Source organism: Coenobita brevimanus, chromosome 40, assembly GCF_032717465.1.
Source record: "Coenobita brevimanus isolate Jiangsu-jjx chromosome 40, ASM3271746v2, whole genome shotgun sequence".
NCBI lineage: Eukaryota > Metazoa > Arthropoda > Malacostraca > Decapoda > Coenobitidae > Coenobita > Coenobita brevimanus.
The window spans coordinates 42,559,273-42,583,454 of NC_136993.1; the positions used below are offsets into that span (position 1 = coordinate 42,559,273).

Genomic DNA, 24,182 nt, shown 5'->3' on the forward strand with positions numbered 1-24,182 from the left:
CGGGGAAAGCCCCAGGAATTGATGGAGTGTGTGGTGAAATGCTGAAGCATGGGGGAGAGATAGTAGTAGAATGGATGTGAAAGATGTGCAGATTGGCCTGGGAGGAAGGTAGAGTCCCGGAGGATTGGAAGTCAGGTATAATTATTCCCTTGTACAAAGGAAAAGGGGAAAAAGAAGTGTGTGGTAATCATAGGGGCATTTGTCTTCTTAGTATAATAGGAAAAATGTATGGTAGGATACTTATAGACAGAGTTAGAGAAAGAACAGAGAAATTAGTTGGAGAAGAACAGGGAGGCTTTAGGAAGGGAAGAGGTTGTGTAGATCAGATATTCATTCTTTGATCTTTAGTGGAAAGGTTTCTAGAGAAGGGAAAGAAGTTGTATGCGGCTTTCATGGATTTGGAGAAAGCATATGACAGGGTGGATAGACAAGGATTGTGGAAAGTGTTAAGAATATATGGAGTAGATGGGAAGTTGTTGAATGCTGTGAAGAGTATGTGCGATGGTGCGCAGGCTGCAGTGCATGTGGATGGTGAACTGAGTGAATTTTTCTCTTTGAAAGTTGGTTTGAAACAGGGATGTGTCATGTCTCCATGGTTGTTCAATCTGTACATGGATGGGGTAATAAAAGAGGTACAAGGTAGGGTAGTGGATGTTGGAGTGGCCCTGGTGAGAGAGGATAGTGTTTAGAAACTCCCTGTACTGTTGTTTGCAGATGATACTGTGTTGTTGAGTGAAGACGAAGGGGAGCTGCAAGGCTTGGTGGATGAGTTTGAGAGAGTGTGTAAGAAACGGAATCTAAAGGTGAATGTAGGGAAGAGTAAAGTGATGGTCTTTGAGAGAGGTGAAGTCAGTGAATGTACAGCGAGGTTGGATGGTGAGGAATTGGAAAATGTGAGTACGTTTAAGTACTTGGGTAGTGTGATGAGTAAGGATGGAGGTTTGGAAGGTGAAGTGCTTGAAAGGGTACAGCAGGGAAGAAAGGTTGCTGGTTCTTTGAAAGCAGTGATAAGAAACAGGAAAGTGAGCATGGAAGTGAAAAAGTTACATGACAGTATTGTGATACCAACTCTAACGTACGGAAGTGAAGCTTGGACATTGTTGGAAGGACACAAGTCAAGAGTGAAAGCAGTGGAAATGAGTTATTTAAGAGGAGCCTGTGGAGTCACGTGGAGAGACAGGCTGACGAATGAGGATATAAAAGAGCGTTGTGGTGTTGATGTGGATGTGATAGGAAGCGTTATGAGGAACACTCTGAGGTGGTTTGGCCATGTGGAGAGGATGGATGGTGAAAGACTGACGAAGAGAGTGTATGTGAGTGAGGTGGAGGGGGGAAGAGGGAGGGGGAGGCCGAGGAGGAGATGGAGGGATGGGGTGGAGAGGTATATGAGAGAGGGGGGTGTGAGTTGGGAGCAGGGGAGTGAAATGGCGGGGGACAGGGCGACTTGGAGGCGATTTTTTTGTGGCCACCCCAAACGGGATTGAGACGTCTGGCAATAGAATAGAAATAGAAAAAAATTTGGAAAAGAAAAGAGATAAAGGTAGAAAGCAAGATGATGATTTCTACCAAGAACTGGTTGAAATGGAGACTCACAATAGACTGGTTGAACGTGTACACAAACCGGAGATGGCTTTCCAGAATGAAATTGATGAAATAAAGAAGCAGATGGACTTGCATAAGGAAGAAATAGAAAAACTAGGAAGGGAGGTCAACAAGAAAGACACAACCATATGTGAACTAACAGTGGAATTGAGTACACTTAGGAGGAAAATGAGTGAAATGGCAAGTACAGTAGTCAATCACGAGAGTATTATGGAAGAATTCAAAAATGATACGGAGACAATTAGGCAAGTAAGCAATCTGATAGACCAGAGCAGTGATATTGAGGAGAAGATAACACAGGTGAATGAAGCTGTGCAAAGTTACAAAAATGATGTGGAAACCACCTATAATGAAATGGTGAAAGTAAAGAAAGACTTAGAAACAAGGGTGGAAGAAAAAAAGCATTAAAAAGGAAGTGAAAAGAATAATCCAAAACATTCCAAAGTTAGTCAGAGATTCAGTAGATATAACAAATCTATAGTAATCACTGGTATAGAAGAGAAAGAAGTAAAAAACAAGATCTCAAGAGACAAAAAGGAGATGGCAAATGTAATGAGCTTATTGAAAGAAATATCAGAGGAAATCTGTAGTAAAGACATGGAAGAACACAAAAGGTTAGGGAAATATGAGAAAAGCAAATCAAGACTTCTAAAGGTAACTTTCCAGAGTGTAAACACCGTGGAGGAGATACTAAAAAATGCAAAGAATCTTATGGAAAAAGAGGAGTTCAAAAATTTATGGATAAAAAGATGCCTAACACAAGAGGAACTGGAATTACTGAAAGAGAAGAAGGAGGTAGCAAAAACAAAAAATGAGGGAAGATCAGAAGAGGAGAATACATTTTTATTTATACAAAATAATAGGATTGCAGGTACGAAAGTGGTACATCAAAAGAAGGGAATAAAAAGGAGGAAGGTAGTAGAACCGTGTCATGACAAGAATATAAACAACCATGTCATGACAAGTATATAAACAATATGATTAAGTTGATGTACTCAAATGTGGATGGAATTGTATGTAAATTACTAGAGATGAATGATTATTTTAGAGAAAATAAACCACATATAATATGCCTAACTGAAACAAAATTAACACCAAGGATATCCAATGACATACTAAACTTAGAGGAATACAATATATGGAGAAGAGATAGAAACTTAAAAAAAGGAGGAGGAATTATAATATTAACTAAGAAAACTCTAAAAGTCAATGAAATAAAACTAGATATACCCTCACAAGTAGAACTGACTGCAGTAGAGATCAACACATCTGAAGGGAAAGTAATTGTAACCAGTTTGTACATGCCACCCAGATCAAACACATGGGAAAGATACGAATATGAGGACCTGGCAGAGAGTACAATTCAGAGTTTAAGATCATTACTACATAAAATGGAAGAGAAATCGGAAAGAATTATACTAACTGGAGATTTTAATACAAATATAAATTGGAATACTCTAGATATAATTAGCCATGAAAACTGTTGGGACCAAAAGCTCCTGGATCTCGTGCAAGAGTTTTTCCTAACGCAGCATGTGAGGGAAACCACCAGAAAAAGAGGATTCGATGTTCCTTCAATGCTTCATCTCATATTTACTTGGCAAGAAAATGATATTGACAGTTTAATATATTACCCTCCACTCGGCAAAAGCGATCATGCAGTACTAAATTGCAACTTCAGGATAGCATATGACATAGTTAACAGCAATGAAAGTTACAAAAAATGCCTAAACTATAAAAAGGGAAATTACCAAGACCTAAAGAAGTATTTCTTAGAAGTTGATTGGAAAAATGAGCTTAGAGGACAAGATTTAAATGCTGTATATAAAAAATTCTGGGAATTTTATGAAATAGGAGTCCAGAAGTACATCCCACGGCACAAAGAAGTAGATAAGAAAATACAGAAATGGTTCAATACAGAATGTAAAAAATCAAAGGAAAGAGGAGATTTGTTGTGGAATAGATACAGAAGACACAATAGTGAAAGGGCATATAATAATTACAAACAGGCAAGAAACGATTATACAAGAATAAGGAGAGAAGCCCAAATACAGTTTGAGGAGGATATCATAAATAAAACTAGTGATCAACCAAAGCTATTTTACATCAGAAGGAAAACCAAAGTAAAACATATAATACAATCCATTACGGACGAGGGAATCACCTATACACAAGAGAAAGATATCTGTGAAGCATTAAATAAGAATTTCCAATCACTTTTTACAGAAGAAAAAAATTTTGAGAGGGACTATGTGGAACATGCATGTCTACATATACTACCAGATATACAAATATCAGAAAAAAGTAATACAGGAGGACTTAAGTAAATTAGACAGAGGAAAAGCAAATGGTCCTGATGAAATTTCATGTTGGGTACTACGAGAATGTGCAAAGGAGTTAAGTAAACCATTATTTTTAATTTTCAAGAAATCCTTGAGTCAAGGTAAACTACCTGATATTTGGAAGAAAGCAAATATTGTCCCGTTATTCAAGATAGGGAATAGACAAAATCCACTCAACTACCGACCAGTATCACTGACCAGTGTTGTAAGCAAGGTATTAGAAAAACTTATAAGAAAAGCTTGGGTAAATCATCTAAAAGAACACAATATGATAACAGAAAGACAGTTTGGTTTCAGAAAAGGAAAATCATGTGTTACAAATCTGTTGAGCTACTATGATAGAGTAACAGACACAATACAGGAAAGAGAAGGATGGGTGGACAATATCTATTTAGATTTCAAGAAAGCATTTGACACAGTACCACACCAAAGACTTTTATGGAAACTGTACAATCAAGGAGGAATTCAAGGCAAACTGTTTTGTTGGATGCAAGATTTTCTCATGAAAAGAGAAATGAGAACAGTAGTAAGAGGGAACTACTCATCATGGAAAGAAGTGACTAGTGGAGTACCACAGGGTTCAGTGTTGGCACCAATCATGTTTTTAGTGTATATAAATGACATAAACAGTAACACTGGAAATGAAAGCTATCTAAATATGTTTGCAGATGATGCAAAAATACAAAGGAGAATTACTAACACAGACTCTTGTAAAAAGCTACAAGAAGAATTAAACAAACTTCATGAATGGAGTAATACATGGCAAATGGAATTCAATGTGGACAAGTGTCATGTAATCAAGTATGGTAAAAGTGGAAAAAGACCTGATTGGGATTATACGTTAGGAAATAAAACGCTGCACACATCAGAAAGAGAGAAGGACCTAGGTGTGATTATCAATAACAGAATACGTTAGGAAATAAAACGCTGCACACATCAGAAAGAGAGAAGGACCTAGGTGTGATTATCAATAACAGACTATCTCCGGCTGACCACATCAGTGAGAAGGTACGGAACATGTATACACTGCTTGGAAATATGAGAATAGCATTCACATACATAAATGAAGACATGCTAAGAAGGATAATAACATCATTCATCAGACCAATCGTGGAGTATGCATCAGTAGTTTGGAGTCCTCATTTCAAGAAACACATAGACAAGATTGAAATAGTTCAAAGCGCCGCAACAAGATGGATACCAAGCTTAAGGGATCTAAGCTACGAAGAAAGACTAAATAAACTGAATCTACCAACACTATAGGAGAGAAGGAAAAGAGGTGACATGATAATGCTATATAAATGCATATCAGGGAAGGAGAAAATAGACATAAATGATTACTTAACATATGGGGAAGCATCAGCAAGAGGACACTGCAAAAAACTGCATAAGAAGAGAGGTGATAAAGACGTAAGGAAATTCAGTTTCCCAAACAGAGCAATTGATCAGTGGAATGCACTACCGAATGAAATAGTGTGTGCCAAAACAATTCACAAATTTAAGGATATTTACGATAAATATGGTTTATGACACGGGACAGTACGAGCTTGACTCATTCCTGTAAAGATACAATTAGGTAAGAAGAATTAGGTAAGGTAAGAACACACACACACACACACACACACACACACACACACACACACACACACACACACACACACACATCACGTCAGATACTATGAGATTCCTGTTTCAGAAAACAAAAAATACTCATATATTTGTAAAGAAACCGTTTTGCTTTTATATAGAAGGTTACTCAGACAAATTATAGAATTCGTAATTGATAAATGAATTGGTCTATTCGGAATTTGTTTAAGGACAGATTTCTCAATTCCTTCATTAAAAACTAAAAGCTATAAAGAATGGCTAAGGAAACTAATATTATCTTTCTTTTAAAAGAGGGGAAAGAGGTAAACTAATGTATTTCAATATTGTAAAAGGATTTAACAATGTTGAAATGTGAATAATGTCCCCAATATCTCCTGAGTATCCCACTGTTGGTAATGGTCTAAAGTTAAGTTAAATAATAATATGCACTTCTATACTGGTATTAATATATTTAAAGGTAGGTTACTAAACCGTTTTTATGCTGCTGCCACTGAATATTTTTTTCATCACTATCTTAATGTGCATGTTTTCCTTCAATAAGATTAACCAGATTAATGTAATGAAGGAATGCTGTATGAAGCACATTATGTCTGCTTTATTATCCTAAGGAAAAATAAGATGCACAAGAAAAATAAATACAAAATTAAGGCATTTTCATTGTATAAAGTCTTCTGAATGTTCTTACAGCAGGAAAATACTTTTCATTTTTGTTTTGTCTTTGTCATTCAAGTTTCCTCGGGTATTTTCTCCCTGTATCGCTAATGGATAGGCTATTTACAGTATGGTGAACGAATAGTCTTCATGCTGTTATATTTTATCTATATCTTTTAGTTCTCTTTTTATATATAAATGTTGGACGCCACATTGAACCATAAGGTCTGTGTAACCTATATGCTCCATTATCTTACAGTAATTACTAACAATCCACACAGAGCACAAAACTGTCTAAATTTTTTGTGCTTTGGGTTTGCACATGACGCTGACCTGATATTCCTGCTTCTTTGTGTAGGACTGTTTACAGAATGTGCACTATTTACAGCATCCTAATGTAAATAATTGTTTTTATTTTTAGTGCTTTTTTTTCGAAACACCAGAGTCTCATACATTGCAGTACCACTTCTTTAATTCTTGTTAACCATATCCAGATGCCACCGAGGAGGATGGACTAGTAATCGAAGTTCTGAATGCGATACTTGGAGCTGCAAAGGAACGGGATTATTCCACTGTCTTTATTACAGAGAATTTCTCGGTACGAAAACTGTAGGTACATTTGATAATAGTCTACTGTAATTTACTGTTTGATTACGAATTTCCAGTATATTATGATGAGTTGGAGGATGAGAAATTTCTGTGTTCTAATGATTTACAGTTCAGTGGTGTAAGTGAGGTGGCAGCGCCATGGGGTGTGGGTGTGTTCAAAGTGGCGGCGAATGGACAGGATGCTAACATGACGCGTGCACAGCTCGTTGAAGTGGTCGGCCAGGTGGGCTTTGTAAGTTAACGTTCATATTTTACCGCTGACGATGGTGCGTCACTCTTCCATCATCAGTAGGGAAATCAACCTCACTGCAGATCTGGAATCAAATATGGCATTTCACAAATGACCCAAGAAGAAACATAAGGCACAATAAACTGACCCAGCAGCCATTCAACAAGGCTTCCCTGCTTCTACTCTTTCAATAGCAATTTGGCCGAGACCAGACCACTTTCAGAGTTAACTGCACAGAGAAGTTTAACTGAGCTCTCTGAGAATCATCACCATACAACATCATTCAGTGCACTAACACACATCCTGAAGAGGTGTTAGAAGGGGTTGCTGGTAACATCAAGCAAAACCCTTTCAGACCCACTGACAACATGGTGCTTCATGAGGGGTGCCTCCCCACTTTCAAGACTGACCAGCCAGACTCCCTACCCCCGAAATCACTAGTACATTATAACATTGTCTGGCAAACCTCATGAAGACTCCAGCATCCACATAACAGTTGCCTTTGTCACAGCAATAGTTCCTCCCTGGGATAGCAGTGAAGAAAAGTTCTATGAGTGTGTCCCCGTGTTAACCCAGATATGTACTTACTGATAAACTAACCTTGCAATGGGGCAACTTGCAGCTATCAACTTTTATTGGGAATGACTGGTAGTGATCGAGCAGCATGGAAAGCCGCCATTAGGTGACCAAGGCCGAAGCATGCAAGTGTGTTGGAACCTTAATAAATGAAACGAGTGAACGAACTGAGAAGAGCTTAAGAGCTTACATAAGACTGATTTGTCACATCTGTTGTGATGGCATCTTATACTGTATCTGTTTGACAACTAATGGCGGTTTATCTCCGATATACAAACATATGTGTAGCCTATGTGCTCGATATATACAAAGAAGGATAGATTATAATGTCATACTACTCTTCCAGTTAGGTCACCACTGTGTAAGTTTGTGCTTGAATTTCAACTATTTATGTACATTTTTAAAGGTTTTGAGCAAGGGTCCAATGGCATTTCCTTAGGCACAGCAAAGCCGCCCATTACATAGTTGCTTGACCATTGCAATTCTATTTACGTCCTTGATCACATACTGTAAGAGCCCTTGTTGCATTCAGTCACTTCAGGTTTAAAGTGTTAACAAATGCAGATATAATTATAAATACCTTATTTATCATCTGAGGCTTAAAACATTCTTTAGTAGCTGATGTTTCTTCTCAATTCCTGAATCATGGACAACTACCTCCTTCAGAGAGTTTACTCTGTCCATGGGTACTCATATCTAGTTTTGTGAATGCCAGAGCTGCCCAGTCAACCCTTCACTACCTGTCAGATTGTATTAGTCCAACTCCATCATATCATACATTCCAAATGTCCTTGAATTTTTTCTGTTTATATATTTCGTTCTGCTATTCTTTCAGATGTTTTCCATTTTACAATCCAGTCCAAGGACTGGATCGTAGTTCGGAAATGTGTCCTGATCATAGATTTTTGAAAAATTTTCTCTCTAACTGGACTTTGATGTCAGTATTCATAAATTAATAATGTCATAATTCATTCATTAATAATACATAAAATTAATAATGTTCTTTCTCTCTCTCTCTCTCTCTCTCGCTCGCTCGCTCGCTCTCTCTCTGCGAGTGTGTGTAAATATATATCCGTACACACACGTGCATATGAATATGTCGTCCTTTTGCAGATAAGGAAAAGCTCAAGCTCTATAACAGTGGTGGTGGTGAGTAATGACCCAGCCTTCCTTGCCGCCTTCGCCGAGTGGTTGTTCAAGAGCCGCCTCAAGGTGTGGTCGACAAGGTTCCTTTTCGTCACCCTCCTTCCTCTCAACCGCCTCCCACACTTGCGCAGCACCCTAGCAAAGACCAACTCCATACTTGTCATCATAAACCATGAACCCTCTCTGAAGTAAGTCTTTTGTCGTACATACTAGTTTCCGTGTAATACTAATGCATGGCTCTCAGATTGCTGATGATTAATTGCAGTTGGCCCAGAAATTAATGAATATTTTAGCAGAAGCACTATACACGTATATGACTGGATAAAAGCTCTACCCGTGTTACCACCTTGTGTCAGAAGCAGAACAATTAAATGCAAGTTATTTAATGGCTATCATGTGAAGATGTGTGCTATAGGTTAGCCAGTAAAACGCAGGTCAGTGATTACGGTTGAAAAGTGGATGGGTTGGATTGAAAGGTGTGGGTGGTATAGCATGAGTGTGGTAGTGGTGGTTATAGTAGCATGAGTATGCCCTTTAAAGACAGAAATGATATTGAGGTAGAGACTAATGATGGGAACAGTAAAGTTGAGTTTTCTCTTACATTGTCGATGTTAAGAATGGTGTTTGAGTAGGACATTTGGAGCCATCTGACGATGAGATCTCATCACGCACGCAACCAGAATGTTTTTCCTCAGCAAATAAGTTTGCACCTCCATTTCTGGTTTGCCGCAAATTCAGTAAGTAAAACACACACAAACAAATCCAGCCAGCAAACCTCACAACTGAAAATATTACCACTCCACTCCCTTCACAGTGTGGGTGGTAAGCGAGAGGAGTGGTAATGTTTTCATTTCAGTTGTGAGGTTCGCTGGCTGGTTTGTGTGTAGGTAAATACGATATCTCATGAACTTCTTAAACTGTCAACATGAAACTTTCAGGGTATCAAGATATGACCAAAGTCTAGAGAAGCTGGAAAATGGGCACTTGGGGTCAATTTGAAGTTCAGCAAAGGTCAACTGGTTGACCTTTGGCATCCATTTTAGTGACCTTGATTTGACCCTGAGTGCCCATTTTCGATCTCGTCCAAGATTTTGGTCGTATCTTGATACCCTGAACGTATCATATTGATAGCTCAAACCACTCGTGAGATATCTTGTTTATCCACACACAAACAAAGCCAGTCAGTCAGTCTCACAAATGAAAACATTACCACTCCGCTCACTTCGCAATGCAGGTGGTAAAGATATGGTATGAGTGGAAAAGATTATGCATGATGAGCCATGATTGCGGTGTTGGGGAAACAGTGTGGAGCACACCAACAACAAAAATTTAACACACTTGGCTTCCATGCACTGTTGCGGCCAGGTGTAGTTATCCACCCTCCTCCAGCCAACCTGTGAAGCTGGCAGTGCTGCAGTCATGGTCATCACAGTTGTCTGCTATACATTTCCCTCTGTTATAGCCCTTAAGCTCAAGATTTACTTTAACATATAAAACTGAAGTAATATCAATAGCGAGGACTAGACTCTGGTAACGTGATTATATGAAAAGAATATTTAAATAATCCATTCTTTCACTTATATTACAGCCGAACAATGAACAGACATAAAAGTGTAGATTTTGCTTCCCTCCCCAGTTACCACTAGAGCTGAACCTTTGAGACACGACAAGTGAACCGAGTCAAAAGCCCCTGTCACACACAAGCGACTCAAGGTCCAACCGCAGCGTGAATCACGGTCGTAAAACATTTTTTCATTGATCGTTCCTTAATTTGCCTCCAAAGCCTGGAGTCTTTAGGGGGCTCATGAGCCTCTGGGACGACTCGTTTGGTCTCGTGGTTTGCCAAAAATGTCACAGTTGCATCGCAGTCAGGAGTGTCGTACATTGATTGTGAAGCAGTCTTAGCTCAATCGGATGCGGTGTGATGCGGTCATTGCGTGTCATGATGCTGTAGCTGACAAAAAAAACATTATGACTATGTGTCCTTCATCGACTGACTAGACACAGGAGAGGTACATGGTGATGCGCTTGGTGTCATTGGTGGTCCAGGTGTGATGCCCCGCCCCATGCTGGGTGTCATTGGTGGTCCAGGTGTGATGCCCCGCCCCATGCTGGGTGTCATTGGTGGTCCAGGTGTGATGCCCTGCCCCATGTTGGGTGTCATTGGTGGTCCAGGTGTGATGCCCCGCCCCATGCTGGGTGTCATTGGTGGTCCAGGTGTGATGCCCCACCCCATGCTGGGTGTCATTGGTGGTCCAGGTGTGATGCCCCGCCCCATGCTGGGTGTCATTGGTGGTCCAGGTGTCATGCCCTGCCCCATGCTGGGTGTCATTGGTGGTCCAGGTGTCATGCCCCACCCCATGGGTTGGTCATCAGGGAGTCGTGGGGGTGTCATGAGGGGATCACGGTGCATTCCCCAAACGCGTCACGTAATTGTCTTGTATTCGTGGGCAGTCACATCATGGTTGTGGCTGACAAAAATCCGTTAAATTTCAAATCTGAAGACTCGTAGCTCTGTAGCCTCACGGGCACCTCACAATCTTGTCGCATTCTTGAGGACGTCACAACTGGTCGTGAGGCAGTCATGACACGGATGTGAGGCAGTCGTGATGCAGTCGTGAGCAGAGCACACTCGGGGCCAGTCAGGAGGCATGGGAGCCAAGTAGGACATGACTTTGAGTCATGCCGTGGTCGGACCTTAACCTCTTCATACACGATGACGCATTTGCCATCATTAGGGTCTGGCTGCAACAATACACATTGATGCTTTTGGCGTCATTAACCCTAACCGCCGGCTGACATGTAAACAAGTCACGATTTTGGGTGCGGAGCAACGCCAGTTGACGTGTATAGCCACAGGCATCTTCCCACTACCCTTTGAACTTTAACTTATCCTTACTCATCGACGGGACCACCTAGAGACGTGGGGATATTTTCATTTGAAAGAGGAGGAGTTGTTGATTCTTATGTATCTTTAATTTTTTTCTCTAGTTGTTATAGTTTGGTAGATATTAGGGTTTAAAATAAGGGTATTTTTTTCTGTCAGGGATATCCCTCGTAGGGAGGAGCGTGCAACATTGGAAAACCTTCGGCGTGTAGGGGTTAAAGGAGAAAACTTTCATCAGACAAAATTTTTTTGGCCGATCGGCGTCAATTTTGGAGGCATCATAGCTTCCCTACTCCTCGTTAAAAGTAATGAGTTGGCAACTGTGGGTCCCAATACCAGCAAGAGAGTGGACAAGTTATACAGTACCTAATGAGCTGTGAGTGGGGAAGGCACTGCGTGGTTCTGTCCCTTTAAATTTCCATTCTTACCCCTGTCCCGGCCGTACAACATATTTCACTATTCCAGTAGTGCTTGTGTGTAGTGTTTGGGCACTGTTGTGATTAGATTTGGTGTTTGCAATAGGGAATTTGGTGTTTGTGAAGCATTCCTGGTCGTTACCAGCCATTGGCCCAACAAAGATTGTGTTACTGTTTCTAATCAACTACACTGCCTCTACCCTGCACCAAATGTGAGTATTCAGCTATAAAAAATAGTGACAGTGAATCATGTGAATATAGTGTGCATATCTAGTGTACAAAGAATTGGTGACATACGTCCAGTAGCTTAGAGGAAGGCAGGAAACTGCCCTACAGTCACAACATGGCGTGGGTACACCGTAGTTTTTTTTCATTTTTCTCGAAAACTATGAGGCCTAGGATCACTGTTTTAGGCTCGAATGAAAGCCTATGAAATTCTGCATAGGATGATAAAATAAAACAACAGTGGCGAGAAAAGTTTTAATCGTTGTCTGTTGGAAATGGGTTTTACTTTTTCGCTTATTACTCAAACACCATACCTCGTATCAAACTGGGACCTCCAGCATTCGAAAGCTAATAAAATTCCCTTTCCAATGATGTATAACATGTAGAGACTGATTAGTAAACATTCGACTTATGATGTTGGGAAGTGAGATGTATGCCCCTGATTGTTTATTCACACGGCCCTAACGTACATGTAGTGTGTTTTTTTTGCTTATCGTGTAGAACAAACATCGACGAATAGGAATATGTGGTATTTCTGGCAAAATAAATATGTTTGGGTGGTGAAAATAAGCCAAGAATACACAGTTTTGGAGCACACAGCGGGCAGGGGGGGAGGGGAGAAAAGCCGGCGTGTCATGTCCCAGAATACTTATTAACTTATCAGCACGTGAAAAGGGTTAAGTCACGTATGTGTGACAGGGGCTGATGGGTTTATCTGTTACCATTAGCGAGAGGGAGAGAGAATGCTGAAGTGCTACTGAATATTTAAGAAATAAAGAAGGTAAGGGTAATGCAGGGGGTAAAACACTGTATTACTTAATCCTTGATATCACACACACACACACACACACACACACACACACACACACACTCACACATACAATTAGGTAAGAACACACACACATATGCCTCGAGATCAATTTTTTCCCTGTCTCTCTCTGGAGGTTGCTTTGATTTGTGATGGAATGGTAGTTTATGTAAGAATTTCTTTAGGTTGGATATTGATTTAAGAAGGAATGGAAGTGATTTAGATAAAAATAAAAGCATATGGCGGATGAAACTTATTTTGACTCATTTTTGCACGAGGGATATACATTTACCGAATAAAATATTCAGAAGTTAGCCGAATTTGTTTGGTGTTAGCCAGAGCCAAAACTCATACATTAAACCATACCCTTTTTATTGAGGTTTCTTAATGTTGGACAAGGATGGTTTTTCCCTCCTTATGACAAAGTCATCTGGTGTTAACCTGAATAAATCTCACATTTTTTATGTCAGATGATAATTACTTCTGCAATGAGTAAGTTCTCTGTCGTTTGCCAAAATATAATTCATTTAATTATCTAGCAAATAAATTCCACCTAACGCGTAAATTCATACAGCGATATCATTATTCTCTTTTGCTTTATAGGATGCTATTGCCTGGTGTTAGACAGAGCAAACCTTTAAAGTTTCATAGCTGAAGACTGCTTCACTTCCTTCCTAGCTCCATATTATTATCAAGCTCTGAGGAGGTTTTTAATAATTAATAGAGTTACTGAATGCTATATTTAAATTCCACAATTAAAAATGTCTGTTAGACGCTGCAAAATTATGCATAGTAATTGATAGCAAGAAGAAAATAGAATATTTTACCTTCCAGTTGCCAGAATAGAATTTACGACTAAGTTTCTTTGGTTACGAGTTCCCTAGAAGTCAGCCAGAGCGAATCTAGTAATAAAAACTGAACACTCATTTGATGAAGGATAAAAATAGTAAATGAATATAGTTTATTAAGATTTCTGTCGAGCATGAAGTCGACCTCCCCCATGCCACTCCTTGAATAATTGCAAGACAAAACCTTTGAAAGTTCGGGGCTGGAGTGGGAAACTTCGCTCACTGTTATTTAAAAAATCAGTTAGTTCCCTCCCTGTCCTGTAAAATGATGGTGTTGGCCTGTAGGAGAAGGGGCAACTTTAGACTGTAGTCCATCGGGGTCAAGCATAGTTATGCCTGGAGCCACAACAACAACAACAACAAGCGGTGCCCTGGCACAGCAAACCCATCCCCGACAGACATTCCAACCCACATGACATTGACCCCCCCTCCCTACCACTAACTGGGGGGTGACCACTGATGTAATGAAGCATGTTATAGCGTGCATATATGAATGATGCACCTTTAGGTCTTGGTTTCGTGTCGAATGTCGACTTTGAAAGGAGTCATGGCAAAAATAAAAATAAAAAATTTTTCCCTTTTTTCTTTTTTTACCTATAGCCTTGGCCTTGTCCCAGTTTGCTCTAAAATTTTCTCAGGAGATCAGAAAGTCAAAGCCCAAAATTCTTGTAATTTTAGTCAAAATTGCACCTGAAGTTTTTGAGTATAGTTGTTAACGGACAGACAAACAAACAAACAAACAGAGTGAAAACAATACCTGTCCCTGAGCCCCTCCCAGGTGGGGACGGGTAATAACCTGTAAGATCATGCTGTAAATCTTTTACGGGTCTGTAATAATTGTATACCTGCTCATTAGGTGGTATTGCATCTATTCATGATACACTGTATAGGCCTTATTATATTAAACCTAGAAGGATCATTCGGAGAGTGCAACACCAGTCACCTATATGATCTAAAGGTTGAATATTTGATATTATTTTGTGGCCAAGATCTTCCACAGATTCTCTGAGAGTAGAATTTCCATGTCAGAAATTTTATACACTCTTTGTCTGATGAGTGTTAGTCTAAACACGACCAATACTAAATTTCAATAATATTAGTCTCTTAGGAAATTCAGGTATAATTGATACTCCAACTCACCAGTAATTATCTCCTTATATCCTAGCTAGTCCCCCTAGTTTGGCCATATTGTAAAGGTTTCTCAGCTAGATAGAGTCGGAATAACAGATGGCGATGAGCGTGAGGTCTCGGTCGGCTTGCCCGCAGCTTCCAAGCGTCCTTAACTGTGTATTTTTCGATACCACGTTGAGTACACCGCTTCCCGTCCGATCAGCGAAGTTAAGCAACGTTGGGTCTGGTTAGTACTTGGATGGGTGACCACCTGGGAACACCAGATTAGTGCCCCTCCCTGTAAAACAATTAACTCTAAGCCCTTGGCCACCCCGTTTGGGATACATGGCGTCTGGCAATGAATGATGATGAATCTTTAACGAGTTTCGGGAACAGAGTGCAAAAATGGCGAGTCTCTCAAAGGATTCAGATATTCCAATTATTTATTTATTACAATTATCTAGATACATTTGAATTGCTTCATGAAATAGACAAGGTGAATCTAAGTTAATTTAATCTTAGTTTCAATTAAACTGAAGCCGAATATTCCCTTTATCTGTGTAAATATGTATTAAATGCTTCCTCCATATTCTCCTACCACGCAGATGCAGTTAGGTCCATGGAAAATTCCTAAGTATTTACATTTACTTACAATATAGTTGTCCACAAGGGTTAAACACAGTAGCATTAAATTTATTAATAATAAGAGTTATGAAACAGAATGTAATCTCTGGGTTATAAAATCGTTTGAATTAGTCATTAACGTTCTCCAGGTTTTCCTCTAATTTCAATAGGGACAACTATTTTAAAAGGTAAAGAGTGCAACTGTTCTGGGGGAAAAATATTTCCCACAGTCTTGGGGCCGGAAGAAAAATGATACACTGTGCCATGTAACGTGACCCTTAGCCAGGAGCCCTCTCCATAGGTCTCGAGAACCCTGTGCTGTGGATCTTCTAGGTTGCACACCTTGACCCAATTGCTGGCCACCATCCACTGTGTCCGGGGTAGCTGTTAACTCAAGGAGCACCAGTTTATCAATAGTTTTTATATTCAATACTTTTTATATTGATATGTCCCCTACAATTAATTTTTACAAGTCTCAGCACCCCTTCCAAATCTGGATGTGTGGAGATCACTTTAGCTAATGGCCATTGGGATCTTGGTTGTTCTTTTTTTTTTTTTTTTTTTTTTTTGCTAAGACTACATCTTTTATGAGTGACTTGTTCCTGGCAGCCTGAGCCTCATAAAATATTTCTCTTAGGCTCAAAGGGTATTCTTCGTTCCAGTGTCTATTCCAGGTGTCCAATACTTTTTTTTCAGACGTTGGTATCCCTCACGCAGATGTTGTCCTAGTTCATTATTTTCTGTTGTAGGATCATCTACTTCCTCTTGGATCTCTACCTAAGGCACCAGATGGAGCTTTCTGCCATACAACATATGAGCCGGTGTCAATGTCTCTATTGAAACGCTAGTATCATCCAGATAGGTTAAAGGTCTATCATTAATCCTAGCCTCAATTTCAGTTATCACTGTCCTCAGCTGCTCTCTGGTATTCTTATTTCTATGTAAGGTTTTCCTAATGCAGTTCTTTACTTTACCAATTATTCGTTCGGTAAATCCATTTTGCCATGGTGCTCTTGGAGCTATGAACTATCTATCTATATCTATATACCTAGGCTGCTTCCCCCAAGGAAAGGGAGGTAGCCGAGACAGGACGACACACTCCCCATTTGCTCATCTATTCAAACACATTCATTCGCATCTTAGCCCCAAAGGGGAGAACGGACAGATCCTCACCGCACCACACTGCACAAGGGTCAACTGCGCAATGCAATCAGTGACATACACAGCAGGGCCCGACAGCAGAACTGGTTTACCCCTGCCACATCATAACAGACCCATCCCCTTACCCGCACCTGACCTGAATAGCTGATCAGACCAAATGCAGGAGAATATCCCCTCAGGGCTGCATCATCACTTATTCATTCACAATTTCTCTCCATTTATTTCTGTCACACACAGCCACTCTTCCTTGCTCAACAGACATCCCTCTCGCATCCAGCGCTTTCTTCACACTGTCCATCCATCCTATTCGTGGTCTTCCTCTCAGCCTTACACCTCTCAAATCAGATCTAGTTATCTTTTTCACCAATCGCTCATTATCCATTCTCTCCATGTGCCCAAACCATCGCAACATCCTCTGCTCAACTCTACCAACCATCTCCCGAACAACTCCAGTTCTCCTTTGCACTTCATCATTTTGCACTCGATCCATACGCGTCACTCCACACATACTCCTAAGACACCTCATCTCCATTACATTGAAACTTTTCCTCTCTGCTACACCCATATTCCATGTTTCAGCCCCATATAACGCAATCGGTACCACAACACCCTCATACAACCTTCTCTTTACATCCATTCTAAGCGAACGACATTTAAACACTTTTTTCATTCCTCCCAGCACCTTTCCTACTTCATTTATTCTAAACTTCACTTCTGCATCTATTCTTCCATCCACAGCAATATGTGACCCTAGATATTTAAAACACTCTACCTCCTCAAGCAACTCACCATTCAAAACTGTATTCATCCCTCTACCATCTATCAACCTCATACACTTCATCATTTTACTCTTATTCTCATTTACTTTCAATTTCCTCCTTTCACACACCCTTCCAAACTCCTCTACCAACTGTCTCAATCTCTCCTCTGAATCAGTCACCAGTGCAGTATCATCTGCAAAGAGCAGCTGCTTCAGATTCCACTCTCCACCATCAACATTCACCAGACTCAGACCTCCACCTAAAACTCTTGCATTCACCTCCCTTACAACACCATCCATGTAAATATTAAACAACCAAGGCGACATCACACATCTCTGTCGCAGCCCCACTCTCACGTGAAACCAATCACTCACAGCATTTCCCACTTTTACACACGCTCTACTACTTACATAAAAACTTTTCACCCTTTTTAGTAACCTACCATCAAGTCCATACAATCTTAAAACAGTCCAGAAAGCCTCCCTATCAATTCTATCATATGCTTTCTCTAAATCCATAAATGCCCAAAACACATCCTTGCCTTTCGCTAAATACTTTTCACACACTTGTCTCACAGCAAACACCTGATCCACGCATCCCCTCCCTCTCCTAGAGCCACACTGCTCATCACCAATCACTCCCTCTGTACCCTTTCTAACTCTCATAATTAACACTCTGCCATACACCTTACCTACAACACTCAACAGACTTATACCCCTAAAGCTAGTACATTCATACTTATCACCCTTGCTTTTATACAACGGGACCACACAAGCACTTGCCCAGTCATTTGGCACCATACCTTTCTCAAAGCACACATTCAACAAACTTACTAACCAGTCAACAATAGTCACTCCACCACCCTTCAGGCATTCCACAGCACACCCATCCATACCTGCAGCTTTCCCTGTTTTCATCTCCTTTACTGCCTTCTCCACTTCCTCCTTCGTGATCAAAGAATCATTCAACTCTCCCAACACATTTATTCCTTGCACCCTTCCATCCGCCACAGTCTCAGCCACCCTTTCCTCCTCTACATTTAACAATCTTTCAAAATACTCTGCCCATCTCTTCCTTACTGCATCCATCTCAGTTAACATCCTTCCATCCTCTGCTTTTACTCGTTCTTCTTTATGAACTGCCAGGTACAATTTCTGATTCGCAATGCCGACTTAACCTTTGGGTCATTCATTATATTTAAAAGTAGAGGTGCTGCTCCAACGAAATTGGTTCCGTTGTCGCCTATTGATTTACTAGGACAAGACCTTCTAGCTGCAAATCTTCTAAATACGTTCAAGAAGGTCTCATAACTTAAATCTGCCATTTCTAGATGGACTGCCCTTGTGTAGGTGCAAGTAAACAAACATATATACACCTTATGGGGAGTTCCCTCACCCGTAACAGTTATAGCCCGTGTAATCAACTCCAGTTACTTTGAAGGGCCAACTTACATTTATCCTATCCTTTCGCAAGGCAGGTGGTCCTGGATAGTCATATGGTCGTTGTTCATACCTCCTATATATAATGCAACTTTTACATCCTGTCTAGCCTTAGGGATTCAGGCCAAAGTCTGCGGCACACCTCCATGAAGAGTTAACTCATGGGCTTCCTTAACAGTTAACTGTACAAAATAATCTTTCTTAGGTAGCAATATAGGATGTCTAGTTTGGAGAAGCAAATCAGCCTTTACTATTCTGCCACGGCATCTAATTAGACCCTTTCCGTTTAAGAACAATCCTAAATCTCTTATCAGCTTATTATTGCTGCCAGTGCCTTGGCATAAAAAGTCAATAATCTTTCCGTAACATTTTTTTTGAAGCTCTTTCAGCCAATATTCCATGAGATCAAACTCCTCAAACCCCACTTTCCTATTAAAAAATTTTACAACTCATTGAGCAGTGTTAAGAAGTTGTCATAATGATGAAACTCTACTAACTTCAGTCACATCTGGCTCTGCTAGTACAGGATCCATGATTACAACACTACCCTCACCAATACTATACTGTTTCTGCTCAGACCATTCCTTAGTAAGTAACCATTTAGGACCTTTAAACCATAAGTTATCTTTGGTCAGTCACTTTACTGTCGAACCTCTCGAGAGCAGATCAGCCGGATTTTCTATGGGGGATACATGCATAAATTTAAATTTGGAAGAGAGTTCTTTAATAGTTTTAACTCTATTCTGACGAAAGAAATTTTACTGTCTTCCTTTCCTGTCCACCAAAGACAGATCTCACTGTCAGTCCATATATAAATATCCACACTTTTAGTATCAAGAGTAATGGTTAAATACCTGGCCAATTTGGTTCCTACTATTATGAACGCCAATTCCATTTTAGGTAGGGTTCTTCTTTTGATTGGTGCAACTCTGGCTGTGGACATAATAATCTTACTATCCTCTCCTGTTGCACAATAATAAGCTACTGCCCCATTTGTCTTTTGAGAAGCATCGCAAAATATATGCAACTGTGACTTCTCATTACTGTTTATTTTCCTGGGAATACACACACTTGATGTTTCTTTCAAACTCCTTTCTAATCTGTTCCCATTGTTCAACATACATCTCACCTAATTCAGTGTCCCAGTCTAACTTTTCTCGCCAAGACTCTTGCATTAAACATTTCCTAGTAATAACCATAGGACTGACCAGTCCCAATGGGCCAAATAACATGTAGACCTCACTTAACAAGGATCTCCTGGTGAGAGTGACATCAGAAAATGTAACTGCCTATAAATTTATTTCATCAGCCTTTGTATCCCAGTTACTACCCAGCATTTTTTGAGTTTTGGGAGTGTCAGAATTTGGATGGTCCTCTTGTATTCTGTTCCTTATAAGTGGTGAATTTGTATTCCAGCTGTGTAACGGCAAATTTGCCTTCCCACATTCAGAATTGGCTACTTCATATCCCTTCAATGCTTCCATCTCTGTATCAGCAACAACTTGCAAATTATCCATATTAAAAGCCTGTCCTATTTCTGGGCATTTGACATTTCCAAAATGATGCTTAACAGAGCGTTGCAAAGTAGGAAAGGACTAGCACAAGAGCCAAAGAGCACCGATCGGAAACAGTAAGTTTTCAATGGACTATCCTCATATTGAGGGTCTTGAGGCCAGAGGAATTTTGTAAATTTCCTATTCTCCTCTTCTCAATCCTATTCTGAGAAAAGCCTTACTAATGTCTGCTGTATAAGCATAAGGTTTCTCTCTAAATCTTAGTAATACATTCCCTAACTTCTCTGTTAGTTTAGGTCCAGAGTATAGGCAATCGTTCAAGCTAGGTGATCCTTTCGAAGCTTTACTACTACAATTGAAAACTATCCTTATGGGTATCGTTACTGAATCCTTGTATACAGCATGATGTGGTAAGTAGTGTCCTTCTTTATGGTTAACAGGAAATTCTACCTCCTCGATAAACTTATTATTATAATATTATCATATAAAGTTACATGTTCTGGTTTGTCTCTCAACTTTCTTAGATGAGAATTTAATTGAGCCTTAGCTGCATGGTAATTTGCTGGTAATTCCAAATGGTTTAGTTTCCATGGTAATCCTACCCAATACTGTCCATCTCTGAATTTCACAGACAAATCCAAAGTAATTTTACCTTCAGGGGTTGGTTTTTCAGAGTGTAATCCTACACTGTCTAGGTCTCACAATTTGTGTACAGGTTCAATTTTTTCATCCACCAAATCATTTATCTGAGTAGATTCTAATTCTGCGCCTATTCTAGCTACCATCAATGACTGTGTGGGGGTAACAAAGACTGAGTCTACAAGTTTGGCCTCTCCTTTAGCTTGCTTTGGAAAAGGCAACTGACCCATAATAAGGTTACCTCCTGGGCTCTCGAACAACTGTACTTTATTCTTCTTGAAAGTCCTATGTAGGAACCTTCCAGAGTAATCTGAACCAAATATAATTTTTATGGGACCCACAATATCTGATTTCACATTCTGTTTTGCCAACCTTATCCCTGAGCTTTGTAGATGATCAGAGTAGGGATGTATCGGATATCAGAATTTAAACATCCGCGGATGCGGATGCGAATGCGGATATCATGTTTCTGTATTTTGCTGATACGGATCCGGATGCGGATGTCTGTTTCTAAAAACTGCGGATGCGGATGCAGATGCGGATGTGAAACTATGATATCCTCGCAGATGCGGATGTGGATGTTTTCAGGGTATATTGTTGCATGATCATTTAACTAAAGCTCGGCCCTTGGAGACAGCTGCTTCTCCCTTATCCCGGCCTTGGGAACTGATTTTTTCCTACTTTTAAAATATTCATAATGAACTCAGCTGCTGTAAAAAATACGGTCTTTTCAGACAGTGGTATTTTCAGCACCTTTAACTTACTGTGACACTTCCATAGCCATAGTCTCCATAACACATACACACACACACGCACACAGCCATACACACCAATATAAATGCATTTTGACTCCTATTAACCCTGTTGGACACTACAAAGTACCAAGGTACGCGTATTACCCATACAACTCTTATTGACTTGGTGGAGTTAGTCACAGCACTTTGGTCTTGTGCAGACCAAAGCACTATAGAAGAACTACAAAATCATCGCCCTTATGAATGCCTACCAGGGTAAACAGTAAACACAGCAAGCAAGTTGTGTCACGGAAAAACACTAATGTTTTTGTTTATAACGAAGGCATTGTATTTAGTATATCCACCACATCCGCTTCGTGTCTCGTTCAAATGTGGATGCGGATGTGGATGCAGATGTTTATTAAAATGCAGATGCGGATGCGGATGTATATTTTTGCATAAGCGTGGTTGCGGATGCGGATGTCGAAATGGGTGCAGATGTTCTGCGGATGTTTTTTTTTTTTAATGCGAGGAAGAAGGAACCAAAGGCCATGAGCCCGCAGTAACAGTTCCCTCCAAGAGAAAAACAAAATACAATATAGAGCCAAATTCAAGATCCGATCATTTTGAGATGCCTGGACACACTGCGTTTGAAAGACCGGAGATCATAGGCAGCAGGAAATACAGACAGAGGGAGACAGTTCCAGAGCTGACCTGTTGCATAAATGAAAGACTGGGAGTAACGGTTAACTCTTGCATTAGAGAGTTGGACAGAAAAGGGATGAGAGTTTGCTGCCAGACGGGTGCTAAGCGCCTGTCGTAGAGGTGGAGGAATGCAAGCAGACAGTTCAGAGGAGCAGTGACCATTAAAGAAGCGATAGAAAAGAGATAAAGATGCAACATTGCGGCGAAGAGACAGAGGTTGAAGGGAGTCAGTAAGAGGAGGAGAGTTAATGAGACGAAAAGCCTTTGACTCCACCCTATTGAGAAGAGCTGTATGTGGGGAGCCTCCCCACACATGAGAGTTGTACTCCACACAGGGGCGGATAAAACCCCTGTATAGAGTCAACAATTGTGCAGGGGTAAAGAAAGAGCGGAGTCGGCTTAGCACACCCAATCTCTTGGAAGCAGATTTTACAAGAGATGTAATATGATTTTTCCAAGATAAGTTCTGAGTAAATGAAACCCCAAGCATGTTCAAGGATGATGCAGGATTAAGCTGAATATTATTAAACATTAGTGGGTAGACCTGTGGAAGATTTTGTTGGGTTGATAGGTGTAAGAACTGAGTCTTAGATGCATTAAAGACAACCATATTATTTTTACCCCAGTCAGAGATACGAGCCAAGTCAGACATTAGGTGTGCCATAGCCTCATCCCTTGTTTGTTGAAGTAACTGTTGAGATGGGCGTTGCGGGAACCGAATGGAAAGGTGAAGGGTGGAGTCATCAGCATATGAGTGGATAGGGTTAGATGTACAGCTGAGATCATTGATGAATAAAAGGAAGAGAGTTGGTGATAGGACAGAGCCCTGAGGAACACCACTGTTGATAGATCTAGGAGAAGAACGATGGCCGTCTACAACAGCGGCTATAGAACGACCAGAAAGGAAACTAGCGATGAAGGCACAGATAGAAGGATAGAAACCGTAGGAGGGCAGTTTGGAAATTAAAGATTTATGCCAGACTCGCTCGAAAGCCTTTGAGATGTCAAGTGCAATGGCAAAGCTTTCGCCAAAGTCCCGAAAGGAGGATGACCAGGAGTCTGAAAGGTAGGTGAGAAGATCGCCAGTGGAGCGTCCCTGACGGAACCCATACTGACGATCGGAAAGAAGTTGTGATAGGAAAGATGCCTTAAAATTTTTCTATTAAGAATTGACTCAAAAACTTTTGAAATACAGGACGTTAAAGCAATTGGACGATAGTTGGAGGGTTGGGAGTGGTCACCCTTCTTTGGGACTGGCTGAATGAGAGCAAACTTCCAGCAAGAAGGAAAGGTACAAGTTGACAGACAAAGACGAAAGTGTTTGCCTAGGCAGGGTGTAAGCACAGAAGCACAGTTCTTGAGAACAACAGGAGGGACCCCATCAGGCCCATATGCCTTGTTAGTACTGAGGCCAGTGATGGCAGAAAATACATCAACTGAAGAAATTTTAATGTCAGCCATGAGGAAGTCAGAGGGGGGAAGTGATGGAGGAACAGCACCGGAATCGTCTAAGGTGGAATTGGAGGAGAAAGTCTGTGCGAAGAGATC

General features: G+C 40.4%; 1 pseudogene; it reads left to right on the forward strand.

Moving 5' to 3' along the window:
• The first annotated feature begins 15,234 nt into the window (after positions 1-15,234).
• LOC145397293 (5S ribosomal RNA) lies at positions 15,235-15,350 on the forward strand (annotated as a pseudogene).
• The last annotated feature ends 8,832 nt before the right edge of the window (positions 15,351-24,182 follow it).